The following is a 22,940-nucleotide window of genomic DNA, read 5'->3' as shown; positions in this document are numbered from 1 at the left end:
TCAGAAAAAGCTAAGGAACTCATGAAAGAGGTGCATGAAGGCTTCTGCGGAGATCACGCTGGGGGGCAGAGTTTGGCGAAAAAAATTCTTCGACAGGGCTATTTTTGGCCAACGATGAACGAGGATTCAATGGAGTACGTACGAAGGTGTGATAAATGTCAGAGGTTCTCCAAAATCCCACGAGCAGCTCCAAACGAGCTAAAGCAGATGCAAAGCCCGTGGCCTTTCGCAATATGGGGAATAGATTTAATTGGATCACTACCGACAGGAAAAGGAGGAGTTAAGTACGCAGTTGTGGCAGTCGATTACTTTACAAAATGGGTCGAAGCTGAACCACTCGCAACCATAACGACCAAGAAAGTTCTCGACTTTGTCATCAAGAACATTGTGTGCCGGTATGGTTTGCCCAGAAAGATAGTTTCAGACAACGGAACCCAATTTGACAGCGACCTGTTCACCGATTTCTGCGAAAGGCATGGGGTAATCAAGAGCTTTTCTTCAGTCGCACACCCCCAAGCGAATGGGCAAGTCGAAGCTGTAAACAAAACCCTCAAGGACACCCTGAAGAAAAGACTTGAAGAAGCGAAAGGAGCATGGCCAGAACAACTACCGGAAGTCCTCTGGTCGTATAGAACATCTCATCGAACAGCCACAGGGCGTACCCCATTTTCCTTAGCTTATTGGTATGAGGCCATGACACCCGTCGAGATAGATCCCCCCTCACATCGGCGTTTAACGTATGATCAAGAGAAAAACAGCCAGCTAATACTGGAGTCCTTAGACTCAATTGATGAGATACGAGAAAAGTCTCAACTCCGAGTTGCTGCTTATCAACAAAAAGTCGCCCGGTACTTTAACTCCAAAGTTAAAGAAAGAAGATTCAACGTCGGAGACTTGGTGTTACGACGAGTCTTCTTGAATACCCGCGACCCCACTGCTGGCGTGCTCGGACCTAACTGGGAAGGACCTTACCAGATTGAAGAAGTCCTTCACCCAGGCACCTACAAACTTGCACGCTTAAACGGAGATCTCGTTCCACGTTACTAGAATGGAGAACACCTGCGCAAGTATTATCAATAAACAGCCCTTCTTAAAGGACTGGCTTGTTCAAATTTTCCCATTAATTTTTACAAGTTTTGCAAAGAGGGTGAGCCACGGTGTATGGCTAACTGCTCGTATATGTAAGATTCTGTTTCAGAATCATTCGTAAAGACATGATTAGTCCATTTTTAATACGAAATTATAAGGGACTGTGCTCAGCCAGTCGTTCTTGCCAACCTTTGTGAATTTACATTTACAAGTATTTGTTCATTACGTGTGTTGTTTTGCTGTATTACAAGTATCATTTTTCCGCACGAACAGGAATGTTCGGACAGGCCATGGTCAAGGAAAGTGACCAAGGACCTAAGAGCTCCTCGATCACTTGGGGGGCATATAAGGCACATCGATAGCAAAGCATACTCTCAAGGTATGTAAACACATGAACAAAATGAGTGAAAGCATGCTTCAAGTACTTAGAGTATTTTTTCAAAATATATGATGCCAAAGTACTATGCTAAGTTCGGTCATACGGACAAACGTTATAATAAGTAAAAATATTATAACACCAAGAGTTAAGCTTTTACACCGCAAGCATTGCTGCTTGGATGTAATTGTTCAAACAAAAAGATTTACTGCCCGTGCAGCAAAGTTTAAAAAGAAATTATTGTCTTTACATTGCGACCCGTGGGTCGCGTGTTTAAAAAGAAAGAAGAACAGCTAAATAAATTAAGAGGCATGGGGGGCAGGAGGATCCTGGGCAACAACCTGGTCAGTCTCTTCCTCGATGGTTTCTTCGTCCAAACCAACGACGCTTGGGGTTGCAGGAGTCGCAGCTCTCGCCTCCTCTTCAGCCAGTTGAGCAGCGCACCGAGCCAACTCCGCAACTCTGACCTCCTCTGAAAGGTAGCTAAAGTCAGCACCCTGATTGTGTTTCCAAAAGTTATAGAAACATCGGAGTGTCGCCCTCTTGTACTTTTCCAGATTCTTGGAGTTGTCAAGCTCCGACTGCTGCACCTTGCCCTCGAGAGTGGCAATAGTCTCGTCCTTAGACTTGACTACCCCCTCCAGATGCTTGATCTCGCGGAGATGAGTTTTATTGTACGACCGGTACTCTTCCCTCAGCTTAACCGCTGCATCTTTAGCAGCTTCAGCTGCGGACAGTTTGGTCACCGCTGCATCCCGCTCTCGGACCACCGTCCCCAACTCCTTAGCATGTTTGGCTTCAGCAACCGAAAGCTCCTCAGCCGCCTTCACCTGATGTTTCTCGAGAACTTTAGCCTCAATCTGCTCAAAGTAGGCCTGGGCTCGGGTACGAGCAGTAATGGCAGAAAGTAAGGCCTGTAAACGAAAGAAAAAGAAGTCAAGACTTATCACGAGAACTGAAAAAACAAAGACCCGAGAAACAAAGAAATACTTACGCTGGAGATCTCGTTCAGAGTCCTGTTCAGGATCTGATCGACTGGTAGCTCTATAGCTTGGATCATGGCGGCCCCAACACGCTCACCTCTGCCAATCCGTTCAATTCGATCCTTAGCGGATCGAATGGTATGGCTCACAAGCCTGGCCTCATGAGCCTCTTCGCGAGAAAGATGCTCCCTAGCAGGCGCAGGTGGAGGATTGGACCGAGCAGGGGTGTTTTGCTGTTCAGAAGGAGCTGGATGAGGGGTAGGAGTTTGCCCAGTTGGCGCAGGACTTTGCCCGGTTGGAGTGCCCTGAGGGAGGTCTTCTGGTCGACTCTTCTTGGCTGAAGGGCCTCGACTGGTTTCACCAGTTCGTTTCTTTGACCTCCGTTGAAGTTGAGGGACTTCCTCTTCCTCTTCGGCCTGGTACATGTCAAAGATATTGGGAGTCGACATATCTGCATGAAAATAAACACAAGAGGTTAGTAAGGGAAGAAAAAGGTGAAAATAAGTAATACAACAGAAAGAAGATAATAAAGTGAATACCCGAGCTACAACTACTGGTCGCTATACTATTGACTCTATTAATCATATACTCATTTTCTGGCATGAAGAAGTTTGGCCCTAGATTTGGAGCATATGTAAAGTTGCCATCCCCGTCAAACATGTGACAGGGGATTGGCAGACCATTTAAAAGCGAAATAACGTTACCATTGTCATCAGAAGACTCTTCCAAGTCAACAACTGGTTCTTTGGCCTTTTCTTTCCCCTTGCCTTGGGGAGCAGAAGGCCTTTCTGCAGAAGGGCTGCCCGTGGGTTCCCTGATCGTAACTCCTGTTGGCCTCCTCCTTGGAGAGGGCACAGGAAGTTGCTGCTCGGGAACCCCCCCGGCAGTGGGTTCTTCCGTTTCGGACCCTCTATTGTCATGGCGAGGAGCCAGAAGGCCAGACGACCTCAAATTATTTTCTTGTGTCAAGGTCTTGACACATTTGGTAGCGGCAGACATCTTGGCCAGAGTGTCAGACCTCGACACCATGTCTGGTGTTGGGGTCGGGCGCAACCAGGGGCCTGAAAAGCAAGTCGAGTTTGAGAAATGACGAAAGGAAATACTCTATGATAAAGTATCGACCAAGGCAAAGACAAAATTGTACCTCCTCTCGCGAAAGCCAAGTTGTTGCTGGATATATCCGGAGTAAAGAAGTACTCCTTGTTGTAATGTCCCACGTTTGATATGTGGGTGGTGCCACTCAAAAACGTCCGGCCAGTTTCCTGATGACAGAAGTGAAAAAAGCCCGTCCCGTTGTGTTGAGGATTGGACTTAAGGTCAAAGAGGTAGTTAACCTCATGAGGTGAAGGTTCTGGCCATTTTTTAAGTTTGTACAGGACATAGAGTGCAGCCAACATCCTATATCTGTTAGGGGTTATTTGAAAGGGAGCGACGCCGAAATAATTGGCCACCCCCACAAAGAAAGGATGAAGAGGGAGATAAGCCCCCGCTTCAATGTGATACCGGGACCAGGCGCTGTTTGCCCCTCCTGGACGGTTAGCCCTCTGCTCCGCAGTAGGACGTGTAATGGTTACCCCCGTTAGGGGGTATTTTCTGAAGCAGTTCGCGACCATCCGAAGGGTCATCAAACTGGCTGGAGGAGTGTACCACTCGACATCAGGCGGATTGCGATGACGAGGACGAGCCCTAGTTTGGATATTGGGGTCAGGAGTAAGATTCTCTCGACCACTGGTCGAGGGAGCCCCCACCTGCGAATCAGGCTGGGCAGAAGGAGAAGGGTTACTTTCAGATTCGGGCCTTTTCTTGCCAGAGGATTTTGAACGGGCCATTGAAGGAGAAGGGTGCGGTCTGGAAGAGGCTCGTGAGAAGGGTATCTGGTGGATGCGATCAGCTAGTTGTTCTTCTCCCTCGAGCAGTTGGGCAAGGAGGTCGTCGTCGATGGGTCTCTCACCTCCCCACAAATCTGGCATTAAAATCTGCAAACAGAAGAATGGGGAGGCGAGGTCAGAGGAATCTAGGAGATTCTTAAAGTAACACTGGTCAAAGTATAAAAGCTAAGCCTTTATATAACAGCATTCTAACTAAGTCTCTCTGCGCAAACAGTTTAAAAAACGGACCAAAAGGGTGAAAGTGAAAAGTTTTCCTGAAAAGCTTTTTCGACTCCCCTCACAACGGGAAGAAATTATTTCCAACTGGTTTAAAAAATCGAAATGCTACTTCGATCCTACGTCCTAAAAAGCACTAATCCTGGGTTTTAAACCTACTCATAAGCCTACGTTGCCTACAAAGACATCTTATCTACAGGCGTTCAAAAAAAAAAAAAAAAAAAAAAAAACCAGAAACCAAGAGATTCAAACAGTACACCATTTAAGAGCATGCACCACAAAAGGTTAGAAGCATGGAGTTTCAGAGTAACTTACCAAGGAAAGTGGTCGTGAAGATGGAAGTGAAAGTTTCGGGAGTCAATGAGCCCACCGTCTGATCCTACAGCACAAAGGAAGGTTCGCCGGAGAGAGTAAAGCTCTGGTTTTTAGGGTTTTTCGACAAAGAGATGACATGCGTAAAAAGGAAAGAAGTGCCTCAAGTAACCTTATATAAGTTTGTCTTTGGTGTTCAAAAGGCGTGATCATTAGTTTTCCATTTTCGAAGTATGGGGAAGCGTAATGGCCGTCGTAGTTGTTTCTGGGAAACTGAAAAGCCTTGATTAGACAGGAGTGGTTTGCTTTTTTCAAGAACGCACGAAGGGCTCTGACACGTCAGGAGGGGTTACCGAAGGGTCGTTCGTTCAAAGTTTATTTACTGTTCGTGGTAAATAAACTTTGGGGGGCAAATGTTATCCAATAAATTAACATTTGTGACGTGGCAAATAATCTCTTGACACGTGGCTGACACCTGGAGCGTCTGCTAGAGTATCGACCAGGAGACACACCAGAAGCAGGACAGACCTGTTTTTACCACGACCAGACTGGTCGGTGGTTCCGCTGGCAAAGCAACATTTATGGAAAGATCTTATGTATCCCGAATTTATTTCATGCAATCTTCTGAATATCCCATGATTCAGGGGATAATATCTGTAACAATATTGGGCAACCCTCCATGAGCCTATAAAAAGCAGGAGATGGCTCATGGGAAGGGACTTTTTGGAGCCCGGAAATCATAGAGATATAGAAATTATCTGTGAAAACTTGTATTATTTATGAGGAGTGTTGAAACTCATTGAACCCAAGTTCTCTGATCACACTTTCGTTCCCATATCAATATCATTCTAAGTGGACGTAGGTCATTACCAGATTCTGGGGCCGAACCACTATAAATTACTGTGTTTTCTTTACTTTTGTCATTACGTTATTATCTATACATATTCGTCTATATCATTCATATTTTGACTCCGTGTCAGTTGGCTAAATCGAGGGTCAACAACTCTGCTCTGTGCCCACTCTTTTCCTCTTCTCGAGAAGTTGTCTCGCATCTCGGGCCATATCCAATATCTCGTTGTTAAAGAGATAAAATCCTTGTTGGTGGAGGTGGTGAAGCTCTTCGGGCATTTGAAACAAAACCAAGCAGTTAGCGCCATGACCAGAAAAAAAAGATAGACCAAAATGAAAACCCCTAAGACTACTGCTCAGGGAGTGGAGGAGAAAGAATTCTAAGGGACTGGGGTGTCCTCGGAACCAACGCATTGGTGTTGATGAACACCACCGGAAGTTCATGAACTTCGCTGGAATTTGGAAATTTTCCTGATTTCGGTCGAATGTTGAGAAACGCGAAAAATCACATAAAGCGTGAAATAGACCATTTTAAACCTCAAATTAGGCCTAAAATAACTATAAAGTGGTCAAAAAGACCTCTAGATGCCAGAAGCGTCAAAGCCCTAAGCATGCAACAACACACTCAACAAACGAGAACCTAAAGCAAGAACAGATCAAAAATACTTACTTGATATAAAGCGCCTGTAGGTGTTGTGCCTGTAGGTGTTGTGCTGTGTGCGGACTCAAAAGTAATTCTTGTTGTTCGACCAGAAGAATGACGATTCCCTCCAGCCGTCCAGGTTGCCAGAAATGCAAGAACTGGTGTTTTGAGAGGGTTTGGGTGTGATGAAGTTTTGGGAGAGTTTTAAGGTTCTGGTGTTTTTTAATTTCAAATTGTCTAAGTGAATATGTGAGAAGTGATTCCTGATTTTTATACTCGGTGAGTTTGGGGTGGAAGCAACTCCACCCCGACCGTCGATCACCTATGGGGTAGGCACTCAAACGTGATCCAACGGTCACGATTATCAAGGCACAGATCGTGATCATTAGCATGGGAAAAGTAAGCCTTGGATATAGAGAGAAAGGACGCTTCAGTTACAGATTGGACGTCTTGGGCGTGGAACAGACTCCTCATTAATTGCAACGATTAATGGGCCTAGTAATGGGGAGTCAACATGTGGCTTTGCATTTTTCGAGTATGATATCATGAAGAGCTCAAGAGTCACCTCTCGAAGACCCTTGAAATTAGTCCTCTCGGACTAAGTCTCCACTATCTGAGGACAAGTGAAGACTTGGGGGACAAATGTTGTCTGTGATTTTATCATTGGACAAGTGGCGGTAATTAGGCTCCTCGGGAGATAGTAAAGCTCTGTGGAGCTTGCCCAGAGCTTCTCGGAGTGTAGTCTCCTCTTAGTAAGCCATGATCTATTTTTAGGGATGGATATCTCCGAGTGAGGCCACGTCCCGAGGAGCACCCTAGAGGTCCTCCCATCTTCTTGACCCGATAGTCCTTCACGTTCTCAGGGCCTGGGGAGAGCGCCAGGTGTCAGTCATTGTAGCCTTGGGTTACCACAAGATCGTTTGACAACTTTTGGGTGTCTCAAGTAGTGGTGTCGATTTCATACACTTGACAATTGATATTTTCCACAACGCCACCTGACATAGGAAAATGTACAGCCGCATTCTGACAATGTCAGAGACGTGTGTAAAGTTGGTGGGCTGCAACCTGCATATTGGGCCTCGTGTGATACGCGCGGGCCCACAGTCTAATTAGTACATTCGGAGGTGTTGAATAGAAATTAACTCCTCAAATAATTGAGGAATATTTATAATAAATATTGATTAACGATATTAATGACCCTCAACCTCTATAAATAGGGCTAGGGTGCGATTGTAAAAGGGTTCACAACTTCTTGTACATAGAGCACTATATACGCTGCTTGAGAAAAACCTCCATTGAAGCTTGTCCTCTCAAGCTTCAAGAACACTAATACAAAAGACTTGTGGACTAGGGTTGTTTTATAATCTGAACCACGTCAAATCTCGACGTTAATCTTCTTTATTTTCTTTAAGTTATGTTATAAAGTTGATAACGAAAAAGACAGTGAACAATAACAATGACAACGTAAGTCATAATCATAAAGATAACATAAGAGTATATAAAATATAAGCATAATCACACAACATATGATCATGGCACCCCTATTGTCCATGTCACATCATGTGAAAACATAACCATAACACCGTAAGTCATAATCATAAACATAATCATAATCATACAGCATAAGATTATAATCATATACATAAGATTATATAAAATATAAGCATAAGCATAATCATACATCATATGATTATGACACTCATATTGTCCATGTGACATCGTGTGAAAACATAATCATAACAACATAAGTCATAATCATAAACATAAGCATAATCATACAACATAAGATCATGACACCCATATTTTCCAAGATCACATGTGACTCTCCTTTGATCACTCACATGACTCCCCTATTGTCCATGTTTTACTTGGCACCCCTATCGTCCAGATTTTAGGCACGCCTGCCTTTAATTATGATGCAGCACTAGGTTAAGCAAACACAAACAAACTCGTACATATCTCATAACTAGAGTCCATTAAAAAACAAAACAGAATTCTAACTAACTTCTTTACCTCAAGTCGAAGCAATATTAAGAGCGAGACAACTTCACAATGAGCCTAGAACAACAATCAAACAATTGTCTTAATATCATGTAAAACACACATGGGCCATACAAGTTGCACCACTTCCTAAAACATGCTTGCAAGTCTCACATAGAATCACAAATAATATCATTTTACTCATTAACCCTTAATTATCTTCAAACAAAGACTTTAGACTTACTCAAATAACATATAATTATGTGTAAAAATGCACTTGCATGTAACATGCATTCATGAGACCATTCTAAAATACTCAGTCAAATTTGTATGCTCTTTATTTATTAACAAATTTACAAAAATTCAGCAAGCTTAATTAAACTTTGAAATTAATTTCCCATTATTTCCCAATCAAGCTTGCTATTAGGCATTAAGGTTAATTTCAAAATTCTCATACAACTCACAACAATTCATGGCTCAAATTGACATAGGTATAAACTTGTCTATAAATCAATAATTCATTTTGGAACCTATATTTCAAAATAATTATTTCACTCATGCTTTCAAATTTTACCAAAAATAAGAAACAACATTTCTTTCTAAATTAAAAATAAAATGTGAATTATTTTTAATTCTCTTTCTAGAACACCAAATCACATAAAATCATGGTATTCATTATAATTCAAAATTTGTTAACAATTTTATAGCTCATTCATATACTATCTTCATGGCACAAAATTACTATTACATTCATATGCTTGCTATTCTCATAAATTTTAAAACAAATTCAGCATGTAACTCATTTGATTATCTTTATCTTTTAAGCATACAAATTCACATAGCATTATAGATTTTTCTTAAAGAAATGAGAGAATAAAATATGTAAAACTAATATTTTTCATCTTTAGCATATATCATGACACCATGGCATGAAACTTATTCTTATTTTACTCATGTTTGCTAAATAATCATATTAACAATAAAATTCAGCAAGTAACATGGAATCATAAAATAACAAATAACACTTAACAATACCCCAACATTACATGGATAGGTCTAACATGCTTCCTAGCATCTTATGAAAGACCCTAATATCCTTAAATCTCATTTACACATATGAAAACAACATTACATTACATACAATAGTTTAGGTCGAAACTAGCATTATGGAATAACAAAATATACCACAAATTTAACATGTTTGTCACTTAATAAATCAAGATAAAGATAATGAAACAAAACAAACACTAAAACTTTTTTTTTAATACCCTTGGCCGAATTATGCATACACTATATTAATAAAATAAATCCCAAAATTTATCATGCTTTCATTCATCACATCAAAAGAGAACTAATGAAAATAAAACAACAATTAGAACTCATTTCTTTTTCTCTTGGTCGAAATCCCTAGCATAGAAACACTCGCCAATTTTAACAAAATTTCAAGATTCAAACTTAGCACGTGTCCTAATATTAGAACCTGCATCATCAAACATAGAACCAATGCATCAAAATTGATTTAAACCAACAACACAAAATCAATATATCAAAATCAAAACATACCTTCCAAAAGAGATTGAACCCTAATATACTTGCCATTAAAATTATCAAACCATACATAAAAGCATAGCATAAAACAAGAGATGAATCAACATAGGACTATTACTTGCTCCCTATAGATCACATATCCTTATTGCCATTTCAAAATCATCAACATTTAACAATATTGAAATTCCATTTTTAGTAATTACCAAATTAATTAAACCATGTGAATTAATTAAAGTGCGGAATGGTAATTAACTGTTTACACAGATTACAGTTCTGTCGGGACAGAAACCAAACTTGTCACGACAGAAACTGAACACAATAAAAAGACAGTGCAAAACAATAAAGAACACAGCGAATTTTTATAAGGTTCAGAAACCCTTTCAGATAACCTACTCATTGGGGCCACGCCCAGAGAATAAAACCAATTAATAAAGAATCACAAGTACAAAAACATTGACTTATACAAAAGAAGACTCCCTCTTGAGATTTGCCGCAACTTTGTTGTACTTCTCTTCACTAATCTGATTTTGATTGAAATGCTCAACCACTTGAACTCCCTTCAATGACCAGCGAGTGCTTGCAATTTCCCGACGCAAGACTTGTAAAAATCTTCTCTCGAAGACTATAAACGTTGTGTTCAAATTACAATGTATATTCACTCATGAACATGGTATAAACTCACCACTAAAAACTAAACACACATATTACTACAAGATTACGTGAATACTTATGATCTTGAATACAAAGAGGAACTCTCACAAATATTACAATAATGCTCACGAATAATCCACCAAAGAGTTCACTTTTCTCACTGCCTTTAGAGCCCTATTTATAGTGTCCTTTTTCGTGCTCATAAATGCTGAGAAAGAATTCTTCTAATAAAGGCAAGAATCATAGAAGATATTCATGATTGATGAAGAGTTGCCTTTTTTAGAAGATGCTGATCCGACAGATACGATATCGGTGGGGAGCTCAGACCTATGTCAGATAAAAAACAAGCTCAAAAAGGAAACAACAATAAATGACATTAAAGAACCAGTTTCCTGTTAGCAATCCTTGACCTGCACGAAAATATATATGCAAATAATCAATAAACCACTTTTGGTAAGTGCCGAATATTTGCAATATATTTTTTCCCTTTATAAACAAAATGAGACAAATAAGGAAGCACATTATTGTCCAAAATTCACAAAAAGGGAAAGTGGATTTCTGAAAATTGTAATAAAGGAAACCAAACAATTCCGAAAATTATAATAAAGGGAAACAACTAATTCAACCAATTTTATCTTTTTAAGAAAAAGATATTTCTATAAAAATGCCAATTATAGGATTTACAAATATCAATATGAACATATATTTTATCAAACTCACATTTTATTTTCTAAAACAATAATGGATTCAATTATCTTCAAAGTCAAAAAGTACTAAGATCAAAACACAACTTTAATGCAAAAAGAAAATCAAAACACGCTCTAGCATGTTTTTCTATGAAAATCCATTAATCCAGAAAAGAAATAAACAACAAAATTTACATTACCTCTTGATGGTGTAAAACAACACTTAGCACTATGGTTAAGCCTTTTGATACCACAATAACTTAGGCTCAATTAAAAACCCAAAAACTATATATTAGAATTAAGAAGAGAAGAATAGGTTGTAACACCCTAATTTAACTAAGACATATTCGTTGAATAAACATTTCTAATGCAAAAGAAAATTGTCTCTATTAATGCTCTGGAGCTGAGTTTCGTAAAAGATAAAGTCAAAACATGCAATTTAAATAAAATATGTCTCAACATAAAATAAATATATTTCATAAAACTAATAATAAAATATAGTGCTCATAGGATCGTCATCGTCCATGCAGTCCCCTCACAGAGCACATACACCTTCTTGGAACAGTCCCCACTCACTATGTCATCACATATTCAGTTCTTGCCTGTGGTGAAGGGAAAAGAGGGTGAGCTAAAGCCCAGTAAGAAGAATCAAACCAAACAATCAACATAAACCAATACTCATAAAGTCAAATCATAAACTAATATCATAAGAAGACACAACATCATCTATATATAGTGTGTACTAGGTTTTCTAAAATAATAATAAAAAAATTCTTATTAATTTATTTAATTCCAAATACTAATTAATTAAATAAATACATTTTGATCTATCAAAAATGGTAGCTGCAAATATCCACTCCCCTTTTATTATATTTTAATATAATATTTTGATTGATTAAATAAGTGTTACAAAAAGTGATTATTTAATCTAAGTGGGGGAATGTTATATTATTTTAAATAATATAATATTAGATTAAATAATGTGACATAATGTGATTTGTCACACCTTGTAACATATTATTGAGAGTCACAAAAATTGGACACATGTGTGTGACAAATGTGACATATTTTGGAGTTACAAAAAATAAAAATAAAAACTTGGAACTCTCAAATATTACCCAATAATGTGTAGATTTGATATTACACATTTTGATTTGAATTTCTCAAAAGTCATAAGAGATATAGGCTGTTAGAGATGTGATTTTAACTCTCATAATGTGTATGGAAGTTACAAAATCAAGTGGGGATAAATTTGGAACATTTTGGAAAATTTGGAAAATTAGTTGCTGAAAAAACGACTTGAGCCGCTGCCTATGTTTTTTCAGGCCGCGGCCCAAGAGGCAGAAAACATCGCGGGGCTGCGGCTCATGTTTTTCAAGCCGCGGCCTGAGCGGCTGACAACATTTTCCAAACTTCGGTTTTATCTAATTTCGAACGTTTCCAACAGCCAAGTAACTCCTAAATCTCTATTTTAATTTCATAAACATCCAATTAATCATTGGTAACAGCCATAGGGGTTGGTGGAATTTGAAATTCAAAGGGTGTCTCAAAACTCTATAAATAGGAGCATAATGCTCACTTGTAAGACACACCATTTTCCATCCACAAAGCACTTGGCTGGAAAATACACCATAGAGGCTTGATAATTCGAGAGAGCTATTTCCTAGAGAGATCCCTTAGTGCTTAGAGAATAGAGGGAAATAAGCTTTTGGACAAAGGTCTTGAACCTTGTTCAAGTTGGTGACCCCCACTACTCTACACTTTGGTTGTGTGAGAATTTGTGTTCTTTTTATTGTTCTTTTCATTCTTTTGATCTTGTTGTTCTTCTTTACTTGTATTATTATAGTTTTGAGTTTGTAATCTTCTTCTTCTACCTCTTTATATTTACTTGTATTTTGAGCAATTGAGTTGTAATGTTTATTTAATCAATTACCTTGTCTATTGTATTTTTTGCATAGAATTGTATTTTGGGGTTTTCCATATTTCCATTGAGTATAAATATATATTCTCTAACAATCAAAAGTTTATCTTCCTTTTCAATGGAAGGAGAAACCATAGAGATCTTGTGAGGATCCAACTTTGAAAAGATGGTAAGATAAGGTAATGTTCTTCTTTAGTGTTCTTAGAAGATCTAATGGTTTTCATATAGTGATAGAAATGAGAAGAAGAAAATTTTATAAATGAGGTTCATTGTTTTCTAATCTCCTTTATTTTTTCAAATATAGTGGTTAGATTAGAAGATAATTCGACATCTTGAGTTGTTGCTATATGTGATTAATTAACATATTGTGTAAATAGTCTAGTAGATTATTGGGTAATATGCTAGCATGTTATATAATTGTCTTATTTTGAGATAACGGGATAAATTATTAAGATGACAATTTTATGAGTTTTAAATGACATGTCTATATATTGATTTTGTGAATCAATAGAATATATCAATATGTGGATATGTGAATTATTATATGATATTTGTGATATATTTACAATATTATTATGAGATTAACAATGCATGTTAATATGATGGATATATGTTGACAACTATGTGAAATTATAATCATGCAAACATTTGTGAGAAGTTAATAGGTTTTATCCTATATTATTGTTAGTATGTGATTTGTGAATAAAATAATTATTTGAGAATTTAAAATTTTCTCATTTAAAAGATGAGCATCTCATTTTATGAGATAAGAAAAGAGGAACCTAAAGGGGTTACATCTTTTAATTGTTGTGTTTTGCTATTGCAAGAAAAATGGATTAAGGTGGATCCAAAACTTGAGATAGAACATTGCTCAATAGAATTTTAGTCTATAGTGTGGTCAAATGAAATATATTTCAGAATTATTTAGTGACAATAATTTTTAAATATTAAATGTCTCAATGAAGAGACATTTCAAAATTGGAGAATCAATTTTGAATCTTTACACCAACGGTGAATAAAAGAGAACTTTATTCATTTTGGTTAAAGATGGTGATATGTTTAAATTAATCTCAATGAGGAGATAATTTTAAACTAAAACATAAGAAATTAAAGTGTTTTAATAAATCAATGAGGATTTATTTTCTTTGATTTAATGTGTTAAAAAAATTGGCATCTTCAAATTGATTTTGATGAGAAAATCAATGGATGTAAAATTGGTGTTTTCAAAAGAATCTCAAAGAGATTCTTAAGAAATACACAAAAGTTGTTTAAGTGATTTTGAGATTATTTAGACAACTAAAATTGAAAATTTGTGATTATTTGTTTGAGAAATTCTCACATTTGTGTTCACATTTTTATTTTGTAAAATACATAAAAGAAAGAAACTAAGTGAAAGTTGCTTTGAAAGAAATGTGCATTGCTTTAGAAAGCAAATAAATCAAGAAAAAACATTAAGTTTTTTATCTTGATCTATTGAGAGTTTATAATGTGTCTTAGAGGACTCATGATGAACTTTGAGAATTATAAGTCTAGATTTATCTTGGAGGATAAGAGACTTAATAGAAATGAAGAGATTTCTATTTTTTTTTAAAATGATATTTTATTATCACTATGGGAGAAATGTGGGGGTGATGCTACAAAGTTAATCAATTTATTTTGTTGATAATAATTGATTAATTTGGTCATCCTATTAAATAGGTGATTTGGAATTCCACATTCTAAATCATATTGGCTATATGTGTATAGAATGAACAAATCTAGACATGCTTGGTGTCTAAAGTTATCGTTTTGTAATATTTTGATTCAAGAAGGAATAAATTTAAAACATAAAGGAGAATTCTAGAAACAAATAGGTTTCTAGAATTAATATTCAAATGTTTATCTTGGATATTAAACTATAAATAGTGGTGGTGTTGACTATGGTCAAAATCATTATTTTAAAGAGATAACTATTTTAATCAAACTATGGCTAGCAAAAAGTTTGAATAAAATAATAAGAGTGTCTAAGTATGCATACATGAGAAAAGAAATGATTCAAATGGAATCATTTCTACATCTCAATGGATGAGGCTTAGACTCCCTAAAAAAATTCACGGTTGATGGTAACCTATCTTACCACTAGTAATCAAACTAGTAATAGGTTCAATAGGTAATAACAAGTCAATCAAGTGAATAGTAGTAGTACTCAAAATTTTATCCCATCTGAGATATGAGTACTAGAGTGTTACCAAAATGAGGGTTAAAACCGAAATGTTTTTTTTAATAGAACTCAGTCTTGAAAAGACAAGTATTTTAGGGTAACAAAATACTATAAAAGTTATACTTATATAAACCTAGAGGTGGTGCCGCCCCTCATGAGAATTGGGAGTCATTATCAAGAAAAGCCTATGAATGGAATGTGCACATAGTCATTAACGATGCAAAAGCGAGACAATGAGGTCTCAATTGAACATAGCAAAGGTGTGTGTGTTATCACCGGTTTGTTATCAAGGGATAGTGGTTCAATGCTTCGGCAACTAAAATTTCAACAAACTTTGTGATAATTACACTAAGGTAAAATTCAAGTCGAAAGACATTTTACTTTTTGCACCAATGCAAATGTTTCTATAGAGAGTCATTATTTAATCAAGTGGGGTAATATTATATTTTAATATAATGTTTTGATTGATTAAATTACAAAAAGTGATTATTTAATCTAAGTGGGGGAATGTTATATTATTTTAAATAATATAATGTTAGATTAAATAATGTGACATAATGTGATTTGTCACACCTTGTAACATATTATTGAGAGTCACAAAAATTGAACACATGTGTGTGGCAAATATGACATATTTTGGAGTTATAAAAAAAAAAAAAAAACTTGTAACTCCCAAATATTACCCAATAATGTGTAGATTTGATATTACACATTTTGATTTGAATTTCTCAAAAGCCATAAGAGATATGGATGTTAGAGATGTGATTTTAACTATCATAATGTGTATGGAAGTTACAAAATCAAGTGGGAATGAATTTGGAACGTTTTGGCAAACTTGGAAAATTGGTTGCTGAAAAAACGACTTGAGCCGCTGCCTATGTTTTTCAAGCCACGGCCCAAGAAGCAGAAAACATCGTGGGCCACGGCTCATGTTTTTCAGGGCGCGGCCTGAGCGGCTGACATCATTTTCCAAACTTCGGATTTATCCAATTTTGAACGTTTCCAACAGTTAAGTAACTCTCAAATCTCTATTTTAATTTCATAAACATTCAATTAATCATTGATAACAACCATGGGGGTTGGTGGAATTTGAAATTCAAAGGGTGTCTCAAAACTCTATAAATAGGAGTCTAATGCTCACTTGTAAGACACACCATTTTCCATCCACAAAGCACTTGGCTAGAAAATACACCATAGATGCTTGATAATTCCAGAGAGCTATTTCCTAAAGAGATCCCTTAGTGCTTAGAGAAGAGGGGGAAATAAGCTTTTGGACAAAGGTCTTGAACCTTGTTCAAGTTGGTGATCCTCACTACTCTACACTTTGGTTGTGTGAGAGTTTGTATTCTTTTTATTGTTCTTTTCATTCTTTTTATCTTGTTGTTCTTCTTTACTTGTATTATTATAGTTTTGAGTTTGTAATCTTCTTCTTCTACCTCTTTATATTTACTTGTATTTTGAGCAATTGAGTTATAATGTTTATTTAATCAATTACCTTGTCTATTGTATTTTTTGCATAGAATTGTATTTTGAGTTTTTCCATATTTCCATTGAGTATAAATATATATTCTCTAACACATTTTCCTTCCTTGGCTTTCCACACTAATAAGGAAAGTGTAATTTTCGTAGCTCTAAGATCATGCCACTTTGGGACTCGATTTTTAAAATGATATCTTATGAATTAGAGATTCGCTCCTTCTACAAAGTTGTAGGTTATCGAATTAGCTTTCCAACAGTATCAAGTTTGTCTAAATCGGACATTTACAACTCAAGTTATGGATATTTTACTTAGGCTAGGTCAAGAGTTACGGGAATTAAAAAAAAAAGCAACTCTTTTCCTTGCTCACCACTTCTCTCACTTTCTCACTATTCATTTGTTTCATTTTGTCTATGGGAACACAAGTCACTCTAGAACCTTCTCCTTAATTGCTAGAATTCTCTAAACAAGAAAACATCCTCATTCCCACAATTTAGTCTAGGTACAAGTCTACTCTCTTGCATGCTTATCTTACTTGTCACGCGGTTGCACACACACAACTATGCATGTTCACTTACTTGTCATGCACCCACACACGCACAATCAAACACGTTTGCACTCAAGAACAAATAATAAATATAAAACAATTTAATCAAGCAATTATTCAACTTAACATTTAAATAAATAAAAAATAAAACAATTAATCAAACAATAAAAAAAAATTGGTGCGGTACAAAATCAGTCAAAAAATAATAGCCAAAAGAGTCACTTGTGATTCGAAAATAGTACGTGCGCCAGAAAAAGCCAAAAAGCTACTTGGGATCAAATTGTCCAATATTAATTTGCAAAATTAGTCACCATCAAGGGGTATTAGAGAATCACACATGGAAAGTGTGTTGGAACATCATATCATTTATAAGAGCATAGATTACATCACTCATCACTAATTGATTTTAAGATGAAATCTCATATTTCTTACTATGCACCACATTCTACTTTCAAAACCACATTTCACATTCTAACATTGAGATATAACAAACTTAACCCCAATAAAATAATTCCAATTATTAGATTCGAAAATTGTAAGAATGAATTACATTCCATAACTAGTGAATTATAATTTTGTAAGTAATTAATTGATCGATTCTCATTCATTATTTGATGATTATATTGACTTGAACTATCAAGGTTTACCTACAAAAGAACTCTCTTGTGATTAAGTCAAAATAACTCCCTAAACAATTCACCAGCATAATAATAATTGCAAATAGAAACTAAGGTCCTTTTTAGTGATCAAAACTACTATTTATTAGCAATGTATAAAAATCATTTAGAAATAATCTTATCTCTTCAATCCAAGTTATCAATCTGAACCAGTTAGTTAATGGAATATTCTTTGAATGCTCCTTGAGTAATCAATTGGAAGGCAGAACCAATTTTGATTCTACTTCTGAATCGAAATTGAATAGTTCAATGCCAAGTGTCATCTTATTTAATTATCAAAACGGTTCGTTTTGTCTCATCCAACAATTGAATTTGGACTGTAATATATATGTAAAAAAAATTATATAGTGGGTTTAGATAAATGAAATAATAATTCTGATAAATTTCCAATGACTCAGGGCTTAATTAATTATTCCAAGCAATCAAATAATTTTAAATAATGTAAGGTAAGTATAATAATAATATTTAATTGACACATCGAGAGGTGTAGGTAATTAAATAAATGTCCGAGTGGTTGCTTGGTTGGCCTTCGAGATATATATGTTTAAACATTCCATTTCCATACCAACTAAATCGTGTTTTATAATGATAAGTAATTCTCAAGTAGTCCTCCTTAAAAAAGGGATTATTGGTGAATCTTTTTTGTTTTTTTTAACCTGTATTGTTATAATTATAATATTTTAACACGTATTTTACTAATTTTTATAAAATTTTAAATAATTTATGAATCGAAAATCAAGGATGAAATATTCTGTTGCATACACATAAAAATATACAGGCACACATGTAATAGAAATGTTTGAAGTCTGTTTTCGACCCCTTAAATTATTTAAATTTTTTAAAAATTAGCGGGATGTCTGCTCTAACTACAATGTATACAATCATATAAAAAAAAAAGATTTATACATTTTTAGACCCTGTATTTTGTCTCATTACCTGTTTGAATCATGTGTTTTGAAAAATTAATTTTTGGACCCTGTGTTTTTCTAAAATAGTTCAAATAGACCCCTAAATCCGATTTTGATCAAAGTTTTTTTAACTAAAATCACAAATAATTCATCAAACTAACAACTCAGAATAAAAATACAGTCATTCTGCCTAAAAACTGTGTTGTTATACTCAATTTTGTGTTCATCAAAATCAGATTTAGGAACATATTTGAACTATTATTATTATTATTATTATAATAAATACTCAATTTATTATTATTATTATTATGATTATTATTATTTAAGCTAAAAGAGAATATGAGAGACGATCATGAGGAAGAAAGTCACGATAAACTCACAATTTTTTCCCCCAATCTAGAAGAAGGAATAACGAAATGAATATAATTATTAAACAAATTAAAATATTAAAATTGATAATTATTCTTCAAAAAATTATAAATTATATAAATATTTTATAAAGAAATAGAATGATATGATAAATTCAACAATTCATTTTTAATTTATCATGTCAAACTACTTTTAAGACCAAATAAAATAAAATAATTATCATCTATATCTCTTGTACATACAAAAGCACACCCAAACTCTTAATATATAATGTCGTAGTTTAATATCACCCATAACTATAGTATCATTATATAATTGTTAAGGAACTATATTTACACTAGTTAGTCTGAATTAGCCCCGTTTATATTTTACTTTAATTTTAATATAAATATTATTTAAAAAAAATATATGATACAATAATTTATGAATATTTTTAAAAAAAAATTATATTTAAAAAAAAGAACTTATTTCATGCAAAATATTGAAGGTTAGGTCTTTTCAAATTAATGACAAGCTAATATGTCTTTAGAAAGTAAAAAAATGAAGGTGATTATCAAATAAGTTTATTTTTCCATTTATATATAAATATTTATAATATGAAAACAAAGAAAAATAATTACTAGCTACCATCATATTCCTACCTATATTTTAAAGTTTCGGGCACCAACCTGCATGGTTAGAAATTAGAAATTAGAAATGAAATAGCAGCCGTATATCTCTGACTAACAAGAACCAAAATTATATAAAAACATCCTACCTATATATTATTCTTTTTATTTTTTAAGAGATAAAAACATATATATATATATAAAAGATAATTTGGTATTGATGAGACCACGTTGTATGGGAAAATGGGTCCATTATTTTTCTTTTTGGAAACTTTACTTTATTTGAATTTTCTCCTTATTGGTTGATGTGTGTCAACTATCAATTTGACCACGTCTGAGTTTCAGAGGTTTAACCAAAGCTGAGAAAGTGAGCCTATTGGTCCTCCTACAATTTTGAGTGGTTGCCACATGCATTTTTCTTTTCTACTAGGTCAAATATTAGGGGTCCCAAAATATATATAATATATATTAAAACCCTTTTAGAGCAATAAAATAGAAAATAAAAATACATATATTAACCTTTCTTTTCTTTTTTTCAAAATACGACCAAGAAAGGAAAATAAAAATTAAAAAAAAAAGTGGTGTTTTTTGTTATGGATTGCCTTATCCTATCCTTGCTCCACTATCTTATAATTACTTTTTCTTTCTTGTCTCTTTAACATATAAAAAGTGGTATTTTGTAGTGAGTTGTATACATATGAATGAACATTAACATTATATCATAATTAAAGAAAAACTTATATTATGTTGTACTTATTAATTATTATTATAACTAGTTGTATAAACTAGCCCTAAGTTACACCAAAAACAAGGAAAGAGGTTTCAAAAAGAGAAAAGGTAGAAGATTTTTAAATTTTATATGTTGTGTATGCTCAGAGTATTGTGAAGACTTTTTCATTTTAATCCCATAATTTATGTTAGTGACTCACATGTGAGTTCTATTATTATAGCCCTAACTAATACTTTTTTTTGCTTAGAAAAACTATTACTTAGCGCTATAAACATGGAATCTTTAAATAATAGTTTGAATCAATTTTCCTTTGTATTTCAATAACTTATGATAAAAACAAGAGAATGGATAGAAAAGGTATTATGGCAAATGTATATATGTTTTTTCAGCAAGAATGGAGTTTTTTTTTTTTACTTGAAGAGAGTCATACATTTCATAATCTTGATCGCATAATCATATACTTTTTTTTAGCAATTCAAACTAATTATGTGCTAAATTAATTTGACGATGCATAATTTTTTTTTTAATATATATACTTTTGATGGAAAAAAATGTTACATACCCGGTACGACATCCATGGCGTATGCTTTTATATATAAATATATATATATATATATATATATATATATTAAGTAGAAACAACGTATAATGCACGTTGGCTTAGTTATAAAGTTGTAAATATTATCTATAACTTTAATAAAAACCGGTTCATTATTTTTTTTAAATATATATATATAATAGAATAAATTATAGTTCTATAGTATATATAAATATTTAAATCAATAATTTCTACATATATGACATATAAATATATATTTACATGGCTATATGACATATATATAAAATACAATAATATTTAAAAAGAAATTAATAATAGAAATAAAATAAGAATAGAAAATGCATAGTGTAGACATTAGTATATATGCATCAAGTATTATTTTTAATTTCTAATGTATCTCGCAATGTCCTTTGATGAAGAAAAAGAGCTTCAATCACTTGATAAAAAATAAAATATCACACAAATTTATATGATAAAAAAATGATATGTATGTCTTTATTATTTTTAAATAAATATGATTTAATTATTTAAATTATCATAAAAATCTTAAAATATCTTATTTTAATTAATTTTTGTTTAAGTTTAAGTTTGTTCTAGTTTTTAAATTTGACAGTGACAACAAAAGATTATATATTATATGTTTAATATAATATTAAGTGTAATTAAATTTTATTTAAGTTAAAAAATGTATGGTTTTATTATTTTTAAATAATTATCATTGTAAAATATCTTAAAAATATTCTATTTTTAATTTATTTATTTAATTTTAAATCAGGTTTACAATCTACCATTAAATATAAAAATAGTATGTTAAATATAAGAATTTTCGTTAAAGTTAGCAGAAAAAAAATAAAAAACCGTTAAAATCAAGAATTTCTGTTATCTACGTATTTTTTTTATATAGAAGAGATATATTTTATCCAAATTGGCCCAAACTTACAAATTTTGAAAGAGAAAGATAATTAACATGGTATTAGAAAAAATAACTCTTTTTTATCTATATATATATATATATATATATATATATATATAAACAACTCATCATTTTGTTGTGTTACTCTCATTTGCATTTCAAGTTGTATTTAAGAAAGCGAAAATCCCTTTGCTGAGGCAAAATTAAGTCGACAAAGATCATCGGCAGATGAGGTTTTCTCTACACAAACTGTAAAGCGTTAGATTAGAGATTTCGTAGGGAAACCACCTTTTGCTGGCAAAGCTTTTCAAACAAACCCTGGTCTAAATGACATCATATAGTTTAAGTTTTTAATAAATCCAAATTTGTCTGTTAGGAAAAGAGAAATTATAGTAAATGGTCTAAAACAATAGTATGGAGAAGTTAATGTCCTCATTTTTAAAATTGTAGAGAAATTATAATTTTGCATTGTTGATTACCTAAATTGTCATTTTCTATAATTTTATTTATTTATTTATGAGTGTGTGACTTTAATATAGTAGTTTATGTATATTAGTTTTGTTTAATTATATTTTATTTTAAAGTTATATTGATTTTTTAAGTTTTTTATGGGTTGTCGGTATACTATTTTCCGACAAGTGTATATATTTTTTGTAGTATATAGTATATCATTTTTTTTATGATATTTAGTTTCTATCTTATTATACATAATGGTAGTATATAATTTTGTATCATGGTATATACATTTTAATGGTAATATATAATTTTGTTAGCATAGTATATACATTTTTTAGTAATAATTTTGTATG

This window comes from Humulus lupulus, chromosome 6 (assembly GCF_963169125.1).
Source record: "Humulus lupulus chromosome 6, drHumLupu1.1, whole genome shotgun sequence".
NCBI classification, from domain to species: domain Eukaryota; kingdom Viridiplantae; phylum Streptophyta; class Magnoliopsida; order Rosales; family Cannabaceae; genus Humulus; species Humulus lupulus.
This window is presented reverse-complemented; position numbering follows the sequence as displayed.